The sequence below is a fragment of the Manacus candei genome, unplaced genomic scaffold, assembly GCF_025592945.1.
Source record: "Manacus candei isolate 608988 ecotype Guabito, Panama unplaced genomic scaffold, ASM2559294v1 h1tg000065l, whole genome shotgun sequence".
NCBI lineage: Eukaryota > Metazoa > Chordata > Aves > Passeriformes > Pipridae > Manacus > Manacus candei.
This window is the reverse complement of record NW_026138113.1, coordinates 5,536,567-5,561,306: the sequence shown is the minus strand read 5'-3', so window position 1 is coordinate 5,561,306 and position 24,740 is coordinate 5,536,567. Positions and strand designations below refer to the sequence as shown.

Here is a 24,740-nt window from a genome sequence, read left to right as displayed (position 1 = left end):
CCAGAACAAAAGCAAACCCTTAAATAAAATTGCTAATGCTGTTTTGTGAGGCTCCCTTTCTAGTTTTTGATTCACAAGATGATGGTGCAGTGATTGGGGAGCTCAAAGTAGCCGTGGAGGCCCCTCCACGTGCCGCGTTCGGTCTGCGAGGAGCGCGAAGACGACTCCGAGGCATGAAAGGAAGTTTGCCTGCAGAAGTTCCTTCTCCCAGTGTAAATACATGCTTGATAGCGCATCAAAGATGAGATCTTTGTAATTCTTACAGTGTATTTAATGTATAATTCATATGGAAGGGACGCTTGATTTGTAGTTGTAAAGTTTTGTATACTTTTCAGTCTGTTTGTTTTTATATTTCCCCCCTAAGGCTAAGAATCTCTCCACAATGGACAACGTCTTGTAAATAATTAATACCTACATGATTGAATGATGTGCTTTATTTGCATTTTCAAGATTTTTTCCTACATAAAACAGTAATAAAAATGCAAGTCAAAATTTTAATTTTTAATAAAAAAACCATAAGCCTTAGAAAACTGATTAAAAATACTTTTATGTTATCCCTAATCACCCCGCTAAATGGAATGCCTGTGATTAGCCTCATTAAGAATTTTATACTGTGAAGATTTTATTAAAAGCAATATATGAAAATTACTTGGATTAATGTGTTAATCTGCCTCTTTAAAATGCTAATATCCATTTTATGCACATTAAATCTCAGTATGTGTTTTCTTTGATGCATGCAGTTCCTATCAATTAAATATAAAAAATTAGGCTAGTTGCAGGACTTATTAAATTACTGCAACCTTTTTTAAATAACTTTTACCCTTCTACTAACATTATAATCAGCTGTTTATGGTTACCATAATTTGAAGTAGGGGGAGGGCAGGCACAATCATTTTCTGTACAGTAGAAGATTTACTTTCAACCAACATCTGTCAAAGCACAAAAAGAAGCCAAAGTGTGAGATTTTGCTTCACCTACTTTGGATTGTAGGGATGGGCAACTGTGTTTTCATTTGGGTTTTGTCACTTTTAGAACTTACATCAAACATATACAATAAATCGTTGTATCTGAATAACCAGTGTCTAGCATGGAAAGTTAATTTTACAGCTTTTAACCAATCTCAGTGAAGGATTTAATTGATATTTTTAATGGAGCTGTGAATCAATGCTGCAAAAAGGATTGTCTCTCGAGAACGAGGATATAATACATTTCATTTTTTAATTTACTTTTTTATTTGTCATTTTCTTCAAAGGATTTTATAGACTGTGGATTTCCACTGTTTGCAAACAGGCTATGTTTCTTCATAAGCATATGTAAAGTATTCAGAGAGATAAGTAATTTATTAAAATCTACCTAATTTGCCGTGATATATTAAATCTCTGCTTCAGTGATCACAGACCATTTCATTTAGAGAATTAGGCATTCCCTCTTTGTGTGATTAAAGCTCTGGAAAATGAGTTCTTTGCTCCTATTTGTGAACATTCAAAGCCTGCTAATGGCAAGAAGATGGAATAGATTATGAGACAATTCATTACAGTTCAACAGAAAAAAACCCCTGCTATAATGCAGAAATGCAAGTATGAATATCTGCATATAGTTTGAACCATCTGTGCTCTAATGGCTTCAGTAATGGCTCTTCGTCTTCAGTAGGCTTTGAAATGACATCCATACAATATTAATTTGTTGATGTACATTATGAGGCCAATGGAATGAATATATTCTGACCACAGAAATCTCTGAATTCCAACATGATCCGCTGGTTGACTCCATTTTAGGACCTACCATCTTCAGTAGTACTTCTCATCCAGGCTTTGCCAATCCTCACAGCATTTCATTCCTCTGGAACTCTTAGGAGACCACAGACAGCTGCATTCCTAAACCCCTCCATTCTTCAGTTAATGGCCATATGTTTGTTGTCATTTGGGTTGGCGCTTAGTTCATCGTTTTGGCCACTATTTCTAGCTTTTTTTGGCTCTGTGCGTCTATATTGTCAATAAGACTGTTATTATACATTACAATAATTTGAAACAGCCAGATTCAACACTGAGATTAACTGAGTGGCTTTTGAGAAATTTAGTTGTGGTATTCTATCAGGAGGTTCTTATTATTCTTCTAATACTTTGCAAACCAAACTAAATATCCTGCACATAAACAAAGAAGCAAATTGTATTGAGTTTTCGTGTGTTACTGTTTACTGACTTGCAGGAGAACTATGTTAACTGGTGCTTGTTTTCTTCTGAAATAAACCATGTGGTAAAATTAGAAAATCAGTGATGTTCATCTCACTTAAACATTTACAGTAACACCCTTAGCACTTAATCTTCACCATCTGAAGCTGAAAACTTAGAAACCAAGCATTCATATATTCATTAAACACAGACCTCTTCATATATTCAGTCAGTTACTGCAAAATATTCCAGTTGACATTTGGTTACATTGTGTTAACTGTTCTCAGTGACTCCAACATTAACATGTATAATTTACCTCAGGTTCCTAGACATATTTCTTTGTAAGGCTCACTGTTACTCAGTTTTGGATTTTAAAAAATAATCTTGATTTCTGTTCATGTTTATTGCTAAAGCAGATACAATATTCAGCAAGGATTTTCCCAACAGATGGATTGTATTATCTTATGCAACATAAACATGCGATCATACCAGAAAGTTTTGTTCTTACATTAAGTAGTCTGTATTTCCAGTATGCTCTTAAATCTTAAGTCTAAATGCTACGCTGTGCAGGGCAAGTGGAAAATGTAACATAGTACTGTTTTGGCTAGATTTTAGCAATGAATAGCTTGAAGAAATCTTGTGTCTAGGTACTCTTTAGACTAAGGTACAAAGGAGCCATGTTAATGTTGGGTACTACCGTGCTTTAAAATGTTACTCAGTTAATATTAATTTTCGTGGAATAGATAATTTTTTTCTGTGGCGTAACTTGGTCTCAACAGTGGTCCTGCATAAGATGAAATGGCAGTGTCAAATGATCAGTTTTGTTTTATATCTTTTCCCATTTATTATTAGAACTTATAGCTTTACTTCTGATTATCTTCTGATGTGGTATACAATAGCTGGTATTCTCCAGGTGTCCCAATATGTTTATCAAGATGGAAACATTTTTGGGTCAAAAAAACTTAATCTGTTTTAAATGTTGCATTTAACCATTTATAACCTTAACCTAGGGATGGAAGTTACAAGAGTAAATACATCATGAACCAGGTAACATCTCTGTGAAGTCAATGAATCTTTCTGTAGAGTAAGTCACAGCTTATCTCATATCATGATTATAAGAGTAGATATAACATAAATTTCCACCAAGTTTTGTGAAGCTGTTGACAAAACATAGCTATGTTTTTCTTAACAGTGTGGTTTGCTCAGGTAACTTTTCTGTAGATTTCATTGGTAAACAATTTTTTGTGATTTATTCCTGGGTTGGGTTGTTGGTTTGGTTTTTGGTTTGGTGTTTTTTTTATGTTAAACTGAGATTATTTTAAGAGTAAGAAAACAAACTGATAGATTAAACAAGACCAGTCTCAAACTGAAATTATCCTCCTCATGACCTTTGTTCATGAATTCTTAACACATTTTAGATTTTCAAAGCAACTGTTTTCCCTGACCTGTGAGAAATAGGGATATAAACCTGTGACCTCTGTCTGCACCCATTCTCTGTATTAAAATATATCTTACTTCAGTAGTCAAACATCAGTAGCTGCAATTGTGCAAGACAGGTCTTGCACATGATCTAGCAATGATTTGTTTAACATTTTTGTGGATTTGGAAAAATAATCTATTTTCTATTTAGACAAACTGTCATTCTTGTTGGATGCAAAAATATTTCCTTACATATTAAAGCTGCAAGAACTGAACCGTCCTTGAAAAACCGTTGGAAAAATGTGATCCTACTCTACAACAAAAAAAAAATCAATCAAGTGAAGTTTCTTTTCCTTAAGAACTGTTACCAACCAGTGATAATTCTGATTACCCAACCGTAAGTATAAATAGCTACAATAGCTGATAGCCTTTGAATTCAAGGATAATGAAAACCAGAAAGTGTTCCACCATATATAGGGCAATTTTCCCAAAGAAAGGAAAGGAGGAGACACCAATCAGCCTCTGATTCCAAACACACAGTTAAACACGGCAAACTTAAGAAGAGAACATCAGAAAATCTTTTTACTTTTTGAAAACATTTCTTAACCTTCTTCCCTCTGCAATAAGCAGTTATTGCAGTGTACGAAAATCAGGCCCATTTGGAAACTTTCCAATAGGTTGGTATTGTCAATGGTTTCATTTACATCTTAGATGAAATGCACAAAAATGGATCTGTTTATAAAGCAGTATCAGTCATGTGTCAGCATACAGTAAATATAACCTGAGCAACAATAGATATGGGGAATTTTTTTTATCTATAGTTAAGGCATACAAGTTAGTGTAACTTGTAATTTGTTTTAGAATGGAATATACAGTTATTTACTCAAAAGTCTGTAGGAACAGAGCTCTTCACAGAAGTTTGTGAAAGTAATGTGGGATTACATTTCCACTCACAACATAAGGCAAATAGAATAGTGGCCTATAACAGAGGCCTTGTACAGCTATTGATGGATCCTACAACAGCATATGTTGTGAAAAGCACTGACTGGGGTAGCTTTGTTAATCTCTCCTCAGTATTTCTCTGAGTTGGCCTGTTCAGGGAGAGCACAGGAGTTGGGTCTTAGGAAGTCTGTAGAGTGTGAGACGTGCTGTTTCTCCATTTTCATCCTTCTCTGGAGGACTGTCTCCCTACAGCAGGGAAGTGGGAGAAAGACTTTTCTACTAATGGTGAGTTTTGTTTTTAAAATCAATGTACAAAAAGGCTTTGGGCAAAATTGATGGGAACTCCTTAGATGCTTTAAGTCAAAATAGTTTTTGTGTTTCACGTGCACTGCAGTAAGCAGGAAGTCCATATTTGATCAGGCCCATAACCTTAATTCTTGTTCATTGTAAATTTTGGTGAGCTGCTCTGGTGACAGAAAAAAAAAACAGAGCACAGAAAGATGTGGAGCAAAGAGATTACACTCTCAGAATTAGTTTGTACTTAAGAGGACAGCAGATTGGGTTATTTCCATATTGTGACTGTAGATATTGTCTCTTAGAATTTCTTTCCTGTTGCACTCAGTGGGCTCCAGATATTTTCTTTGTAACTGGAGGGCACTGCTTCAAAAATCACAGTATCACAGAAAAGCTGAGTTTGGAGAGGTGACTCTGGAGGTTACCTTGCCCAACCCCACCAGTTCTCCAAAAGTTTCCTTCCCTCCCAGCAGAAAGAACCCTTGGAAAGGTACCAAATAAAAGCATTTGTTAATTTGGCGACAGAGAGGCTTTTTATTCAAAAGAGAGTTGAAATTACTTAGCCGTTTTCTGGAAGCTTCCCTTCTGTCTTCTTACCATGTGAAGAAATGAGGCTTTACAATTAAAGAGGGAAGAGGCATAACTACTTGTGACTGTTCTGTTGGATTTAAGCTGATTCCTACACATCTGGGAGGAAGCAGAAAGGATGAGCAATCTTTTCATAAGGTTTCCCACTTCTGCTGAGGCACATTGAGGAAAATCCCTGTAACCACAGACCACCTGGACACAGCCCCTGCCCTGCCCAGGTCTGGAGGCAGCAGGTACAGCCTGGACAGAGAAAGCAAGGGTAGGACTTGTGAGATTAAAGAGCTGTTACTACCCTAGAGTAACTTCAGTGGCTGCAAAGGATTTGGTGTTTTTGAGTGCCTGAGAGGAATATGGTCTCCTTCTTGGGGTTGCTGTGTGTCAGTGAGGAAATGGAGGGAAAATGTGGGTCTTACGTGGAAGAAGTCACATGGGACATATCCTGGGAGACAAGGAAGGATAAAAAATAAGATGAGGAAATAGAAAATAGAGAATTAAACATTGTAATGAAATAGGTGTCCTGTACAAAGAGCTTTCCTACTGAGCTTCTCCTCAGCACCTGTAACAGCCCTGGTTTCAGATACAGAGTGGAGGGAGGGCCCAGGTGGGGATCCTGGAGAGATGCAGGCAGGAGTTGGTGTGAGTCTGATTTTGTCTTTGTTCATTTACCTGTTTTAGTATTGAGCCTGATTTCCTAAAGCTTTTACATTAGAAAAAAGGAGGTGTTCATAAACCTGTACAGCATTTTTGCCTTGGAAGGACGCTTCCCAGGGTTTTAATAGCAGCAAGCCTGTCACATACGGGTTATTTTGTACAAAGGGAAGAGAAAGGACACTGAACTTCCCAGTCTGTTTGGCTGTCCCTCCAGGATGACCCTGCTCAGCCTGATGAACCACATCTTCTACTGTCCATTTGATATCAAACTCAGGATACAAGTGAACAGGTAAATGAGCTGGAAGTTGAGTCCTGGCATGCAACTCATGAAAGGCACAGAGACGGAAAAATGTCGAGGGGAGGAAAAGAGGGTGGTGGAAACCAACAGTTTGGTTTCACCTGGAGTTCAGTCCTGTCAAAACACAGGAATAAAACAGCATGATGCTTCTCAGGCTTAGGTTAAAAGGCAGAAAAACCCCAACCAAATAACAAAAAAAGCCCACCCCACCCAGTAATTTGTAAAACATCAGAAATTATGGGATCATGAGGCAATCTCAAGTAATCCCTTTTGGTAAAATGTCTGGTCTGCTTTTTTTTTTACTATGCTTTTTATGATTAATTTTGCTTGTAAAGTAGTACTGTTGATACCAGTTACACACATGCTCTCTGAGTATTAACATGAAAATGTAAGTTCATTTCAGGAACTGCTGGAGGGTGGATGTTATTCACATTTTATTATCCTTGTTTATGTTATGCTTTGTCTATTAAGTAAAATAGGTTAAGTGCACTAAGTGAAATGGGAGATTTATATTTTAAGGTGGGGTTATGTTTAGAGAAATAGTTGTTATCTACATCACTGAGAAATGCACAGTGCATTTTCTTTGGGCTTAAAGCCAGACGAGACATTCATAATAAGTTATTCTGACTCCCTAACAAAGGCTCCTGAATTCAGTTACCTGCCTGAATTATTGAAGGATCTCAGGACACTTGAGGAGGAAGGTCTGCAGTCACTTTCTCACATTGTCACTGCAGTTTAACATCCAGTGTATTTTACTCTCAAGCTTGAAGCTTAAATGTAATGTGAAGGTTTGTCTGATTTGGTTGCCATTATTTGACATCCTTCTCTTGAAATTATGATTCTACCCAAATTTGCTAAAAATTCACCTTAGGCCTAACCACTTCATTTTGTGAAACAGATATCAAGACTAAATCTAGTTTTGTGTGTTATTGTCCTCCTTGACTAGTTTTGGTGTGAAAATATTTTCAGTGCTACTTCTCTACTTACACCAATCTGATAATTTTAAAAATTAATATAAATTTGAGAGGGAAATCAATTAGTTGCATATTAAATTATATATGTTATATAATACTTAAATCAAAAAATCATCATCGTGTAATATAGTGAGACACACTTGGAAAAAGTACTACTTTATGTCTGACTTTTTCTCCTTTATTAGCATGCATGGTTTTAGCATTTGCTGGAAAGGGAAATGCATGGCAAACTTTTATATTCTGACTGATTCAAAACTTGATACACAATATAGAACAGCAGTTTATTCTTAAATATGAATTTATTATTAAACATAATATCATTATGCATATTAAAATCACTAATAAATACTTTGCTATTTACATCAATTTTTATATTAATCCATGCTGTGGTTTTAGGGTGTTAAATTATTGCATTTATAAATTGTTTATTCAAGGAAGAACTATTTATCAAAATGTAATTGTGGAAAAATAATCTTTTTGAGATTGGTTTCTCACAAATCCTATGACAGCAAACTAGAGGAATATAATTGTCCTTCTCTTTCATTTCTCAACAGCTTTGAGACTGTAGTTTGTTATTTTTACCTTGCAGCATTTTTCTAGTGTATACACCAGATATTTCCTCAGCACACTGCCTGGAGAAGGAAACGGGAATTTAAAAATGAAACCTTCCATTTTACAAAATTGATACAGACCACCCAGTAAACTCAGGTAAGTTCTGCAAGTACCCACTTCATGTCATTACATTATGGATCAGAATGCACAAGGTACCACTTGTGGGTGAAAGTTGCCCCCTACTGTCCCATATGACACTTGCATACAGAATTGTAATTCACAGCATTTGAGATTCGTCTACTCTTTCTTTAAAGGACATGTTGTAATTCTAAATTTTAGAATTTCATATGGGTGTATGGTGCATACAAGATCAGATGTTACAGGAAGAAAATGAGCTCAAAGACTGCACTCATAAATGCCTGTTCTTGTTAAATACTAAAATTAATTGAGCTGTTTAGTTTTATTTAGACCTGTACCTGAGTGTGAAGAAGATTTTGCCTTTAATAACTATATGTATATATATTATTGAGAGAATTATGTTGAAATAGCCTTATTGTTTTTCTTCCTTGTTCTTTGCAATGGAAATTTCATGGGTTTCTACACAGTGGGACTCTACCATTTAATGTCACAGTGCTGAATAAAAGGTGAAAAGCCAGTTAAGGAGGGGAAAATAGAGATTACAGACACAAGGAAAGAAATGTGTAACTAACAAAAACGTTACTGAGATAATACTTAGTGTTTCATTCCATATATGTAAAATGTAATTTCGAGGGAATGTCTATCTGTGGTAGCGTTATAAACCTTTAAAGGGATTATGTTTAAAATATTTGTTTTCAGGGTCTATTTAGTTGCTGCAGACTACTCCTTTTGGACCTCTTCTTTCAATTGTACAATAATTGCACATTATCATTCCATTTGTGAAATATTTTTGTTTATACAAATAGCTGTAGACATTAAGAAAGAAACAAATCTATGAGTTCTTATTTTTTTTCCACCTTTTCAGAATACTGTAAATTCCCTTTTTGCTAATCCCTTAAATAGTAGTAGTTAGTTCAGCTGAACTACCTATGGATGCTTTATAAGAATTTGTCAGCAGAGCAAATTAGCAGTTCAAAATCCTTACATGCATAAATAATTTAAAGACCGAGGAGAAATTAATCACAAACGCCAAACCTCTGGGAAGCTTGTAAAGCATTGTCCTAGTCACAATGTAAGTCTCTGTCCCTATTTACACTGCACAAATGGTACTTGAAAACAGCTACAGTGGTAACAAAACAATTGCCAATGTTTATGCTTTCAAATTATGTCTGTCAGAACAATTTGCATGTACGGATCTTAAATGATTCAGTAACAAATGCCAAACATAACTTTGTAACAGTAGACAACTGGTACTACACTGATATTATTAACATTTATTACATTATTATTTTTTAAGTTTTAGATACCAGTTTTGTTGGATATTTTTATGAAATTGCAGGGTTTTTTCAAATCCAATCTTTGATTTGCAATTTCCAACAAGGAATCCTTAAAGCATTTTACAAACTGTGTAGCACACAGAAATCATTTTGAAAAGAGAAACGGTAGGGGGAAAAAAAAACTGCCTGGAGGCAGTTGGTGGGAGTTGAGGATCTGTCAATGGCAAAGTGGCAACACAACTGTGCAAGGACTGAGATTGCAGGGATAATGGTGTGTTTTTGAAGGCAACACACATTCTTTTCCTCGGTCCTAGTACCTGTTGCTCCTGTCGGTACTACTTAACTTCTGTAGGGAACCCATTTCTCTTTTTGAGGATTCATTGGCAGTGTCAGGGAGATATCAACCAGGAGGCAGCTTCTGCTTGGATGTTGTGCTAAGTGTTTAAGCTTTACATGCCTAAGGGGGACAACAGGAAAAGCTTAAGGAGCAGAAATCCATGGAGGCTTAAATACTTAGAAGTATTAGAAGCCACTTGTGGCTCAGAAATGCCCTGAGCAGAGAAAGGGTAGAGGGTGAAAGAATGTTAGGAGGATGTGTTACTTATTCTTTCCCTGCTGTTGTTATTTAGGCACTCTTAGTGACTTCACAATATAAATTATAAGTCATTTATAGCAGAACATGAAATTAAGCCTCCTGGTTTTTAGGCCTCCTTCTTCATTGCTCAAAAGAGCTCTTAGTATATAATGTGTTCAGCACAGTCCTACGTGGGGCAACAGTACAGCAGACACTTTTAGAGTGGAAAAAGAACAGAAAGAAATTGGGAACTGACATTATGAAACCTGAAGTGCAATACAGGTTCTGTATTCTAACAGCTCGAGTTCTCTGTTCTTGAATTTCTTGCAGTCCAGAGGTCATGACCTGTACACAGTCTGAAGTTCGGGGTCACAGTGGAACTTAACTATTCTGTAACCCAGTGGTTTGCTGACTTGCCACTCTCTCTGTTATTCAGCCACTATTATCATTTCAAGAATTTAGTGTTTACTACACTTTAATATATCTGAAAATACATACTTGAACAAGCAACCACTGTGTTGCACAAGTTTGAACTTCCTCTCATCCAGACTGTGATGTGGTCCCAAAATGTGCAGTTTATCCCAAACATGCCTTGTAAATTTATCTGTGTTAAATTTACAAACAAAACCAACAACAGAACCGTCATATTTATAAGGATCCAGAAACAGAGTCAGATCAAGTAACAGATCTGAGTCAGTATTTCTGAAAGAATGTAGAATGATCCACCTAAAAGGCAGACATCTGGCAGTGTTGCAGATGTCTTTCTCAGAAAAAGAAGGGAAAAAAAGAAAAAGGTACTTTAATCCTAGGAAGTTAAAGAGAAGTTGACCAGATACTTGAAGAGGAGTTATTTCCAAAGTTGTAGGGTTTTGCTTTTTGCAACATTTACTGTTGTAGTTCAGATTTTATCATATGTGTGAGTCACAAAGTCGCTCTTTGATTTCACTTTTATATTGTCACCTTTACATCAAATGTTATTGAGTTCATTGCTCTTCTTGTGGCACCAGCATTGTTACCAGCATGTGTTATCTTGTCTGTATCTACTGTGTTCCTGTTGATCAAAGTGCCCAGAAGTGAAACTCTACCATTAGTTTTGTATAAAGCTCTGGATATTTGGCACAATAGGTTGTATAAATTTAAAAGCATGTACTAATATGCAGCATAAATGCAAGTGTGATATAGAATATTGACTTTTGTGTTTTCCTCTATATTTTCACCCTGTAGATTTTCAACCTTAACATATGCCTTAGCTGCTATAGCACAGAACCTGACTAAATTCTTCTATTGATTGTGCCTTGGATCAGCATAAAAGCAGCAACAAACAGAGATATTACACTGGGCAATCTGAAGTATCCCAGAGAAAAGGCTGTTTTTTCCTTTCTTTTCAAATGTATGGCAAGGCAAAAATCCATCTGTCAAAGTAATAACAAGGTCCTGTTTAAAGAAACAAATTTCTAGTTGTGTCAATACATTTACTGTAGTTTCCTATTAAACCTTGTTGCAATTTATTTCCTTCTGCTCTAGATGCAACATATTTGACTGAAAAGTAGTTGCAATAATGTGAAGTTTTCTGGAAAGTCATGAATACCTTATGTGAGTGGAAATGTGTTCAGTTGCCTGTTGCTCCACAGCCATTAATCTGATGAATAAAGAGTTTGCACATGGGTTCACTCAGAGAGTTAACATCTGATTTTACGTGGAAATGTTTAAAAGAAAAAGTAGCCTGAAGCCTGTTAGATAGACTTTTAGAGATTTATTTAATGCAGTTTCTTGCTTTTGTTCCTATTGTCTACTTAGAAAAGAATGTTGTTTTGAAATGTAAAATGAAATAAGGGAAAACAATTCAAACAGCATTTCTGCTGGACAAAAAAATCCTTTACCTCAAGCACATACAAAACCTGTCAGTTCTGATTACTCATCTGTTGTTCTACTATTTCATTATCATCTACATTAAATCAGATGATTCCCCACCTTTACACTGGTGCTTTGGAGATAAAATAAAGGGGCAGGAACTATCTTCATTTATCAGCATCAAATAGTATCAACATTTGTACTGGGATAGTATTTAGAACAAATAGAATTAGTAGCTATTATTTCTCTCTGTGGAGATAAATGCTTGATGCAGGAGCTACTTAGTCTTAAGTTACAGGGCAATACTGCATCTCTTCTTGATCAAAAAGGGATTCCTGGTGAATTCAGGAAATCTTCAAACATAACGTGTGTCCCTGTTTGCTGCTTCTGTTATTGTTTTTGAATTTATTGACTCTGTTTACCTATTACAGTGCACTGGATATGGATGATTGGAGTAATACTTGACTGGAATTTCCCCTGCTTCTTCCTATAATGTTTTTAGTGACATTGAAGAGACTTGGGACTTGAAGGTAACTCTCATGCAGTCAGAAATTGCATTGCTTTGATAAAGAGCATGTCATATTGTGTTCATATTGTGTACTTGCCTCTAAAAGCAAGACTAGGTGTGCCACTGGAAAATATTTTTGTCTTCTCCAAATTGTTTATTGAAGATGCTCTTTGCCTCATTTTTTTTTAATCTAATTTTAGAATATTTTTTGACTTGAAGTGGTAAATTGTCTAAAAGCAAGTTAATTTTGATACAAAAAACTCCATGTATTCATCTCTTCTGTGTCCAGTGTCACTGGTCTAAAATCTGATGCTTGGTCATTTCTAAGTGAATTCAATTCCTTAATACAGTTGTAAATACAAAACTTTTGTTTTTGTTTTGTTTTCTCATTGTTGTTGCTGCTGCTGCTGCTGTTTTTTAGAGTTAAATATGCTAATTCCTACAGATTTTCTAGTGAGAAGTAGCTGGGAACTATGCTCAAATTGCAGCTGAGTGTCCTTAGATTATAAACATAATATTCATAATCTGACCTGTGCTCCGTCAAAGAGCCCAGCTGGCCCACGTGCCCTGCAGGATAGACCAGGACTATTTAGATAGTTCATGACCAAATACAGAGAGCCAAAGGCAAGAAAATGAAAGCTTGTTTCTTTATTTTTAGCTGCTCCTACGGATAGCAAATATTTACTATACACGAAAGTCTCACACCCTTCAGACACCACTTGGAATGTTTGGCTGTGACTTGTCTTCTAAGAAGATTCCATAGGAAGCTTTCCTTTTCTTGCCAAATCTTCCTGTATTGGAACAAAGCTTGTTTCAGAGCAGGCTTTGCCTTCATTAAGCTTGGTTATTAACTTTGGAAGATTACAAAAAGATACAGGCTGTGTAAAAAAGGGGCTTTGTTGGCCTGCTGGAGGGTGAAAAATAGAACCAAAGACTGAATAAGAGTGGAGAGTAAAATCAAACTGTGAAATGAAATGTTGGTAGGGGAAAGGCCTCTAAGAGCTGCAGTCACATGTTATAGTGCAATCTTTTAATAAGATGATGTCTCCAAAAGTGAGTTATTCCAAATGGGTCATCATTGAATTGAGATGAAATTAATCCTATTATATTTCTTTACCTTGTGTCTGAGAGATATAGCAATAGGTACATATGCTCAGGATGTATTTTTAAATGGGATATTGACACTTATCAGCTGCCTGAGAAAGCTTCTATCTCTGCTCCCTTGATTGATAGGAAAATATGCTGCTTGCAGATCATACCCTGTTCTAGTCTGAAACTGAATTTCCTTAAACTTGGCTTTCCAGAAATTAAATGCTCTTGAATGGATAAAACCAGTGTATTTAAGGAGCATTTTGATGAAGTAAATTCTTTAACATCCTGATGTATATTGACCAGAACAATGGAGGCATATATGCCCTGGAGTTAATGCATGGATGTGTGTGGCAGATGCAAGGCCTGCATATGGATGTTAAAATCCACATCAAGGCTTGTATCAACTCAGCATGATACAGCAATTGAGAATGGCTGTTTGTAGAGCTCTGGTCAGCATTAGTAAAAAAAGAAAGCAGGGTTTGCATTCCACAGTGGTGGTGTAAGTCAGCCTGTGTAAACCTTCCTTCATGTGGGTGCACATCATTCTTCAGGCACATCCTTGGTTTAGACTAACTGTGACTCACATGGATAATGTGTTAATCTGACAGCTAATGTTGCTAAAAAATGGATTAACTACTATGTACACGACAGAAAATATCTATCAAAAAGCATGATTTTGCTTTTCAAATACTCTGTTCCAGTGCACTCCTCCTTTGTTCAAGGGGGTGATCTGCTCATCAAAATGATCAAAATGGTTTATACTTGCTTTTACTTCTTGAAGAAAGGTGGCTCCTTATTGCCATTTTTATTAGAAAACTTTTTGAGTTTTTTTCTCCCTGATAATTTTTGTTGACATTTTCATATAATCACAGTTAACTATCTTGCCCACAAAGCTACTGAGGATGCAAAACCATCTGTGAACCATGGCCTGCAGCTAAATACTTCCCAAATCAGGATTAGCAGCCTCTGTTTTGTTTTGTTGTTTATTTTTTTTCCCCAATTAAAAAAATGCATGTGTCCTTAAAGAGAGGATGGATTTCGATTAACTGAAAATTATTAGCTTGTTCTGTAATTAAATGTGAAAATAATTAAATCTTACTTTCAGAAGACACTAACTTCTGCAGCGTATTCTTCCTAATAGGCTCTGAAGTAACGTGTCAAGAGTCTCACAAAACACATTATAAAATAGGAATGGAGTAAAGGTCATTCCACCTGCTGTGGCCATACTAAAACTAGTCTTGTTGATCCAACTGAAATATATAAAAAAGGTAGTTTAGGGCAGAAAGTTGATAACAATACTGAGGTATTTACCTTGTATAGATAGGTATAGCAGTATAGATAACTACAAATAGTCACCCAAAAGAGTGAATGTAATTAAAGAGATTTAATTGACAAAAAGAGATTTGTCTTCATGACTAACATTCAAAACTTTCATCTTCTAGAGCTATTAAAAAAAAAAAAAAAGAAAAAGTTTCTAAGGTTTATAATTTATCTATATTTATCATATAGATAAATTATAAAACTCAGAATCTGTTATACAAAGTATTGGAGGTAGCTGTTGCAACACTTTTATTTTATTGCAATTGCTTCTGTTGCAGTAGTTTCTGAAGTGAAAATAAATCCCAGCTTAACTTTTCTGTTATCTTTTCCAGTAAATACTGCAGTGTATTGGTTGGCATTTTGGCTATCAGAAGCTTTCTTGCACAAGGCTGTGCACATCCATGTGTTTGGAAATTTGCTTAAGTATTCACTGCCAAGCAGGGTTTTTCTTCTTCAATAGTGATCAGATATTAGTTTGACTGTGTGTGGAAATGTGCAGTAAATCAGTGATGGATTTTTCCATATGTCTTGCATAAAATCCAAAAGTGGTTTATCTAATGTAAGCCAGAACACCAGAAAACAAATTATAAAGTCATATATTAAAAAAGGCCTTAGCAGAGTTATGAAATAAATAGATAACATAACATGTGGATCTTAATAAAATGAACTGGTTTAGTTAGAGGATTCTTTTATTTGGCTAATGAATTTCTTGAAACAGGAGATTATCTTGTTACACCTAATTATGTAACATTTTTGCTCCAGGGTTTAAATGCTGCAAATAAGTGATTCAGTCTGGGGGTCAGCAAGTACCCAAAGATGCTGCAGGTAAATCCAGTTTCCTTACTTTTCATATGTGGTCCATGTCCTGACAAAGCTCAAATAACTGCTCTGAAGCACTGGAGCTCTAAGGGGAGTTGTCTGAACTATGTTGTGCTGGTTTAAATATATTGATTCTGTCACCACAGGACACATCTAACCTATTTTATTCATTTTCTCTCTGCTCATTTCTGTATTCATCTTCATAAAGAGAGAGAGTTAAATAGATCTCTTGATGTTAAACAGTATCTACATCTATTAGACAGTATTGTATAAGTGATTACAGATTAAACCAATAAATAGCTTGCACAGGAATTTGTTGGGCATTTTTTGGACTGGTTAGCTTTTAAAAGCAACTTGATTTTATTTTAATCAAGTAGAATCTGAAAAATTGTATTTAAATAGAACACATAGACATCTTTGATATTTCATACAATATAGCTTGGAGCATAGTTCAGCATCTGGATAGACTAAATTTAATGTAATTCATCTGTACAGACTGCTTTTTCTTGAGTTAAAAAAAAAGAAATCATATGTCAAAATTACCAGATACCTCTGTCTTATGACTGAATAAAGAAATTAAAGAAGCTAAAAATAGGTATTATCAGTCATTTAGGGAAATTTTCTGAGTGATGAGAAAATAACTTTTAGCTCCTTGTTTTTTAAAAAACCTGTGTCCCTATAGACAATTTTGTCTTTTATAAATGGCTACAAAAAAGTTGATTCCAAAACAAGGCAAATTAACAAAATTTAGCTGCAAATCAGTATAGTATATTCTTAACCTTAAGTACACTTACAGTCCAAGTCCAACTGAAATAAACAATTTATAATAAATCAGATATATCGTATTTATCTTCTGATAATCCATTACCATGCAATAACCCTAGATATTCCCAAGAGCTTTTAGTATTAACATGTTAATTGAATCAGCAAATAATTTTCAATCTGAAAATCATCTTCATGGCAATTACTGATATTAAATATACAATTTATATGAAATGCAAAGCATGTGTAATTGACCCAACGAAACAGTAGTTTGAATTCTAGTTTATATTCAACTTCTGTGTCTATATTCAGTGTATGTGTATTGAACCTGGAAATACTGGCTGCTTCAAACTGAGATACCTGTCCCATTACTACATAAGATGATGTGAACTGGTAATTGTAAAACTTCACTGCACAATCAGAAATTCATTTCATGAACATGTGCTAAAAAAATTATTTTTTGATGATTGTGCTTGTAAAACTGTTTCACACATGCTCACCAGAAGTTAACCTCAGTCCCAAAATAAACTCCTGTACCTATTCACTTCACATAAATTAAGGCATATAAAATATTTGTAATTGATAGTCATCTGTCAAATCACCTGTGCTTTGTATGTATTTGAGTGTTGTTCAAGAAGCTATACCATGTGAATATAGAAGGTAATACACAGGCTTGTAATTACAATTAAGCTGTGAACTTTCAGAGGCAGTGAAGTGACCCAACCCCATTCTAAAGTGCAGCACAGGGTCCCTATTTCTACTTTCTACCCACAAGTTGTGCTGCTCTTTCCCTTTTATCTCTCAGACTCTCCAGAGTGACCTTTGGCCATGTGAACTTTCTGAGATGCAGCTTTTAAAACCAGTGAGAGTTGCCAACTATGATCTAAAATTAAGGTTTTCACTAACATTTAAAAATAAAATAATAATAAGAAGAAGTAGTAGTGTTCTAAAACCGTTTGTGGTTTTTCCAGTTCACCCTGTTCTGTTCTGGATGCCAAATGCCAACCCAATACCAACAGTCCTTGCGTATATATTTTAACTTCCAGAACAGCAGTGATAACAGTTGTTTCTTAAAGCTTGAAACAGACAAAGTATCTTGAGAACTGTGAAAGAATGTATTGTTTTGATATTTCTCCTTATTTGTTTTGTTTTGCTGCAAGTAATCAAGAAATACTTTATTTTTTAAACAAGTGATTTACAGGAAGGAAAGGATTAATTATACTGATGAACCCTGTATTGTTAGCCACAGTAATAACTGTAGATATATTTTACTTCTATAAATATCTCCTCTTTTATCTAACATCTTTCAGTCAGATGGTGCTGAGATCCCTCCTTCTTCACTAAGATTCCTACAATCCATATTTCAGCGGTATGTTTTATATGTAATACAATAAAATCCACAAAATGTGCTGTTGCCTCGCTTTTTAGTACAGTAGCATCCAGTTATGAAAGGAATAATGGATGCAGGGGATGAATAAGACTAGTCAGGTTTGGATTTCATTTTCTAAATTAATTCAGCTGGCCTGACAGCCCTAGAGATGCCCTTTAGCAGAGAAATTGTTAGAGAAAGTTAGATTAGGTGATAATTGCAGGACAGAATAAAAGTTGAACAACTGCTTTTCTCTCTTTCTGGATTTTTGAGGAGAGCTGAATCAGTTTGGCATATTGAGAAACCAGAAAAACAGTGGGGCTCTCACTTTGTTTGTCCTAAAAATTAAAATCTCAATAAGTAAAAATACTGAAAAGCCTCTAAATATATTCCATGAAATTCCAAACTTGTATTGCCAAGAGGGTATTTACTTATGTTAGGGCTCCATCTACAGTTATGAGGAAGCAAATCTTACCATCGATGGCAGCTCTCTCAGCTTCTGTGGCTTCATTGATTCACCATGTTTACCACGATAAACTCTCTCCTTTTATTGAGGTCAGCACACTTCAAGCTCTTTGCAGCCACGGTTAAAGTATCTGATCTCTAATTATTTCCAGTAAAGAAGCAGATAAGGTTACATTGACTATATGTGCCAGTATTCCTGTAGGGTTGGCTTAAATTTCAAGTAATTTTATTTTCGGAAGGTTGGCAGGCCCAGACAACATCATCATAGGATGGCACTCACACATTTCTAAAATTGGTAGGATTTTTGCCGCCTCACTGTTCCAGTTTGAGAGGCTCTTCAAGAACATCATTCCTCAGATGATGAACACTATCCCAGTACTCACAGTCTAAATGTATTAATGGGCTTCTGGTATCCTTTTCGTTTTAAGCCACCACTGACCTTGAGTTAAAATAGGCTGGATGTAATAATCCTCAGCCATGATTTCTGATAACATATAGAAACAGTTATGGTACTACAATGTAACTAAATAACTCAAACAGTGCTCTTTTTTTGGTACTTTTTGCCATGAAAATATGAATTGGAATTTGACTTGGGTCTTCCATTTCTTTGGAACAGTCAAGCAGAGGTGAAGACAGTCACTTGTGAGGAATATGGAAGCTGAGCAGTAAGTGGAGGTGTGTTTATTTCTTTACTACTGTCCATATGCTAATCTATTGAATAATTAATCTTATGTAAGTGAAAACAAGCAAACAAACACATCCAAATCTTGTCCTTCACTTATAGAATAAGTAGAAGTGGGTAGTAAATCAGGGGAAATATTTAAATAACAAAAATAGCAATAAAAAGGTCTAAACCTGGGACAATACATAGCACTGACATGGTTTACTAGAAGTCTCACCCTTAAGCAAATAGACACATAAAGTGGATGAGACAAAGCTTAGAGGTACAAAATTCAGTCTCACGGTTTTTTATATAAAATTAGTGTGTACCAATGACAGTTTAGCTACCAACTGCATAATAGAAGCTAAGAAAGGCATGGACTAGAAGGTATTTGCTTGAGCATGACTAAGCATATTAAAAAATGTATTGTTGAAGAATGTGACAACTGTAATAACAAAGGTTAACACTGAACTTTCTGTTTAGAAAAGGAAAACTAAGTAACTGAAATAATGGATAAATAATTATTTGGGTGGGTTTTTTTAATAGTTAACCACTTTTTAAAAAAGTAGCACACACAAGAAATCCATTTCTCAATTTTTTTTTTCTAAAACAAAGTTCATGCAAAGTGAATGCTTTCTCAACATCCATTTGCAGCAACTCTCCATGCAGCTGCAGAAGTCTTGGCAATAGCTGTTGGTGGAGGGCAAATTTGGGCTCTTACTTCCAGTACCTCAAGAGCACTGTCTCCCCGTTTACAGGAGGGCAGTGTACAGCAGGAGAATGCAGGGATGATTAGGTGGAGCAGGTGATGGTACCCTCTGGTAATCTGCATGTCAAAACTTTTATTTGCTAATGTTCTTGTGAATATGACACAGGAATGGATGTGTTTCTGTTTCCTGAATGTTTGTGGGGTGTAAGAAACATAAAGGAAAAAACAAGAGTTGCAAAACCATAACAAGCAGCTCTAACAGATGCTGATAGAGGAATAGATTGTAAAGAAAAAAGTGTTGGATGTTGGCACAAAAATATTTCTCTAGACTAGTTTCATTGCAGTGGTCCCCACTTAAATGAGGAACAGCAAAAATATTAAAGAAACTCTCCTGTTAAAGTAAGGACTCGTGCTCCAAATCAGCAAGATAATGGAAGTCTGAAAGTTATCTCACCATTTGCCAGTAGGGGGAAGGGATACTTCTTTACAGTTCTCAGAGAGGCATAAAAAGCACCATGGCTCAACTAAAGAGAAGGTTTGCCATACTGGGTATTTTGTGAACTATAGGAAGTTCAGTAAAATAGTTTTGAAGGAGGTTTCTGTTGGATTTTGGTTTGGGTTTTTTTAACTCTTGAGTAGACAACATCCTTAACACTGTGGCACGTTTCTCCTGCTCTTCTGCAGTGGATTATAAAAAAGATACTGGCAAATAGAACAAAAGGTGGAAGACAAGAAAGAGCCTGTTAGAGAAGGGCAAGGTCTGTGGTCATTTAAAGTGATGGCTTTTAGTTATTGTGTTGTTGTGACGCTGCATTTTATGGGCTTAAGTTGTTACACTCTTTTTTTTTTCAGCCTACCTAAAATTTAGTTTGATGCACACAAAATTTTGATAAGCAGAAACCAATAAATTTAAACACAGTAGCCTTACAGTATGAATTTAAAATTCAATCCAAAGAAATGTGACTTGTTTTAAAACAAGTCAATTGTTTTGAGCATACAATCAGTGAGGAGAAATTTTCACAATGAAAAGAAAGCTGAAGCTGTCCAATACTTGCCAACTCTTTGGATGCTCACATATGTTCAGAATTTTTAGGCCTCCTATTACAAAAAGTTCATTTGTAGGTTGGCCAGAACAGCAAAACCACTACATAAGTTGGGCACAGAAAGGAAACTATTTCAGTGATCAGCAGTGTGTGATTTAGCATTCTGAGAGTCAAAGAGGCTCTTGTGATTGCTCCTGTTTTAGTTTCTGTGTGTTTCAAAACCCCTTTCATATTGTGCACAGCTGCTAACACTTACAGTTTGGGGATAGTGTTGACACAGGAACACAAAGGGTTTGAGATATTGCTTATTGCAGGTCAGGGGGAGGACACGGGGCGGGGTAGGAGTTTTCCAAAGCAAAATTCTTGCAAAACTAACTCATGACTATGGCTAAGGAGTATTTTCTTTGTTGCAAATTTATGATCAGGGCAGACCATGCATCTCATTCAATGGTTCTGTAGATTCAGGTATTCTGAGGGAAACTTGCCAAGCAGTTACAGATCCACCACACTGTGCCAAAAACTGGAACACAATCATGTCAATGCTACTGTTGCATTCATATAGGATTTGGATTGCTAGATGCAAGTATTTCCATGAACAGGAATGAGTGACCTTTGTAAAAAGAAAAAAAAAAAAGCCTTTTCTATTCTAGACCCATGAGTTGCTGAAACTGAAAGTAGAACATTGAAATTTGTGCTACCTATGAAACTGTTTACTTGGGAAAGTATCTTTTTGAGCTATCACAATATATTGTTCACAATGTAAAATATGAATTATTCTACAGGAGATGAAAAACAGTTGATGATGACCAGGACAGGGCATATCTGTGCAGATGAACACGGTTGATAGGTCTGATCACAGGACATATGGAAAGATGAACAGGATCTGACCCCCTAAATGTGGGCTCATCTTAACTGTGCTCTTTAGAGCTCCCCAGCAATGGGTACATGTAACATCAGGCTGTACTTAATCTTTTGGGAAAAAGGAGATAACATCATGATTTTTAGGCTGCTGGGCTGCAGAAACCTTGGCATTATGCACATTATGCTTGGACCTGGGAGAGGTTCTCACAGTCTAGCAAATCTGGACACTTCTGCAAAATGGCCTCTAAGAAACCAAGGAGAACCTGGTTGAGCTTGGGCTGAGGTTAAAGACTTAAATTGTTTTAGTAAGTTTGTCAGGCTCTCTAGTCTTTCCAGAAAGACAAGTTGTTTGCAAAGGGTCTCAGATCAGGAATTTAACGAAACCTTGATGGATCACTTTTTGGTGGAGTCATTTCTTGCTAGAGAGAGGAAATCAAGAGTGCTTAGGCCACTAGGTTAAACATAACCTTTGCAAATACCCTCAAGGGATTTCATACAGTGTGTGGTAGTGAACTGAAAAAATACTGTTCACATGGATGAAGCTCCAAAAAAGGAAAGTAAATTATTTGGATTACGTATAAAACCTGTAGATAAAAATCACATTTATTTCTGCAAGAATTAAAACCCTCCCGCAGGTAAGGACACTTAACTGTACTCTTTACAATGCTTCCAAGCATGATTTTACAATCCTAGGAGAAAGAAAAGCAGGACTTCTTTGAGGAAGCCAATAAAATACTGATACATATATATAAGAAGTAATGGATGGGATACATTTGGTCCCAAGACTTTATTCTGAGTTGTTCATAAGGAATAGATGATGTGATAACAAGGATTTCAGTAAAATTGCCTCAATATAACAAGTATGTGATGTGCTGACTAACAAAGACTTTGAAGCAAGAAGCAAAGAAACAATTTCCATCTGTTCAAAACTGTTGAGCATTCTTTGTAAATACACAGGATTAAAGGAAAAAAACACCTGATTTTGGCATCTGTTTCTTTTCAGATGAAACAAACGGAGGTTAGTAAACTTTTGGTTGTTGGAGCAGTTTTGGTGGGTTTTTTTGCTTGTGTGTTTTTACAGAACTGGGGTAAAAAAAGGGGGTAATAGTATGTCCAATAGGAACAACTTGGAACTGTGTTCATAAAGAATGTGAAGTCCTATCCAAAACATGTGTTTTTCTGTAAAAGTCAGAAGAGGTGAAAAAAACCCCAAAACTCTGAAGCTAAAGAAATTTTGTACAAAATTAACAAGTTGGGATTCTTCAACTGGCAGACAGTGAATTGCCTGTACCCTCCAGGCTGTTCTTACACTGTGTGACAGTCACTGCACAGAGCTGCAGTTTCACCTGCTCACTGTGATGCAGGTGAGATCTTCGCAAATCCTTTCTCCTCCAGCTTTATTTCTGTGAAAATTCCACATCCCCTAAACTGTTGTTAATATTTAGCTTGTGGTAACTCTGATTTTAATGCTAAACTATGCCTCTAGATTACTTAATTTTACCACTCACTGAAAATTGAGAGACTGGAGTTGGAAAAGTAGGAAAACTTTTATTCCTTGGGGTGTCTTGCTGATTTTAATCACCATCAAAATTACACTTCAACCACCATGACTCAAAACAATCTACATTGTCACCATCAGAGTGCAAATCAACCATCTGAAGCTAATGTTTAAGGCCTTGACATGTAAAGTGTTTGACTGGACTTTCTCCCCACTCTGCAAAGCATCCAGGGAACTGCTGCTGTACAAATGCATTGAGAAAAGTCTCATGAGCAAGGCCAGTCCTTGACTTTGTCTCTTCTTTCATCTCCTTTCATGACCTGTTGTCTTGAAGTGCTGACCTGTCAAGCTCAATTCAAGTTATTTGCAGCTTTTTAGATGTTTACCAGATAAGTTGTATTTGCCCTTATTGGCTTGTCCTCTGCAAGGAAATAAATCACTCAGAAACTGATAGAGATGGGGGAACATCTCTATTAAAACATTGCAGGTGTAAAAGCATTATAATGTACAGCCTTCAACCAGAATTAAAGCAGTTGCATGTTTTGGCTTGATATTATAACTTTCAATATATATTGATACCATAGTGGAAGCACAATTTTAGAATGCATGTGTACTTCTCACTCGTTTCCAGTCAAATGTGTTACAGACAGATTTAATTGTAATTTATCTTTTCTAGTTAAATATATATATAGAAAATAAAGGGAACAAAGGTTTACAATGACTGAAACCTGCTATCAGTGGCAGGTAGAGATACCAAGTAAAATGTGAACATTTTGAACTGTGCTTTTCAGCAAACAGAAGTAAGTTCTGATTTTAATGCTGCATATTCTATCTGTTTTGTTCTGTGGTTAGTTTTTAGTTGGCTTGAAGATATTAGCCAGCATGACTAGCCTAGATGATAGCTGTATGTAGCAGAGTGGAAAGAAGCTGATATTTAAATTTGTAAACAGCAAAGATGATGTTTATTTATTTTTCTCTGAAGGAATGAGACTGGCAGAAAGAAGATCACACAAACAACAAGAAACTTGATAATGGTGAGATGTGCAAAGTTGAAGGTTAGTTTCACAAATGGACTTATGGAATCCCCACTGCTTCAGAGCTTTTAAAACTATCCCAAACATGATGCATATCCTCAAGCATAATCTGAGACAGCCAGCAAGGCTGAACTCTGAATGACAAAAGCTGTCATACCTGTTCCAGTACTTAATGTTTCACAGTATGACTTGTAATACTCAATTATATTAACAATTTTGAGCAATTGTGACAATTACTTCTTAAAATCTCCATTGTGATTTGAAAGATATGACTTTGTTGCTTCTTACATGGGAAGAATCAACAGGAATTGTGATATTAGCTTGACTTTCTAAAGGTTCATTTGTATTCTCAAAAGAAAAAGTATTAAGTGTGTTTTAGGGCATGAATAGAATGCTCTGCACTAAGAAGGTGTGTGAATGGATCCAAAGGCATTTAAGCTACCTCACACCTATGGATCTGTCAGTCAGCTTCTTTTATATTTCAGTTAGAGTAAAATGATAGCTTTAGAAGTATTCAACTTTTTCCATACTTTTATGGTTGCGTGTGTAATGAGGTCTGACATTATCTATCCAACAATCTTGCATCTTCATTTGGATAGTCATTTTACAATTAATAATGTCCCATGATTAGCCCAGTGCAGTTGCACTGGAGCTGTACTAAGCTGTAACTGCCATTTTACATGAGAAAGCTTGGCTATAAAATATAACGTGACTTGCCTGAAGCCACACAGCAGCAAATCTTTGAGAAAGCCAGAGCGTGTTTGAATTTATTCTTTCTATCTTTTGTTTTAAATATAAGATATATTTCTTCTTCAAAATAAGGTAAGACACGCAGGGAGAAATTATCATGGTTGTATAGCCCAGAAAAGAAAT

At 35.8% G+C, this 24,740-nt stretch overlaps 1 long non-coding RNA gene across 1 annotated transcript; it reads left to right on the top strand.

The window, feature by feature from the left end:
* Window positions 1–12,036: 12,036 nt before the first annotated feature.
* On the top strand, window positions 12,037–18,961 carry LOC127479238 (uncharacterized). The gene is made up of 3 exons (XR_007907514.1): window positions 12,037–12,256; window positions 15,409–15,471; window positions 18,678–18,961. It is a non-coding gene; the product is annotated as an uncharacterized LOC127479238 (long non-coding RNA).
* Window positions 18,962–24,740: the final 5,779 nt, after the last annotated feature.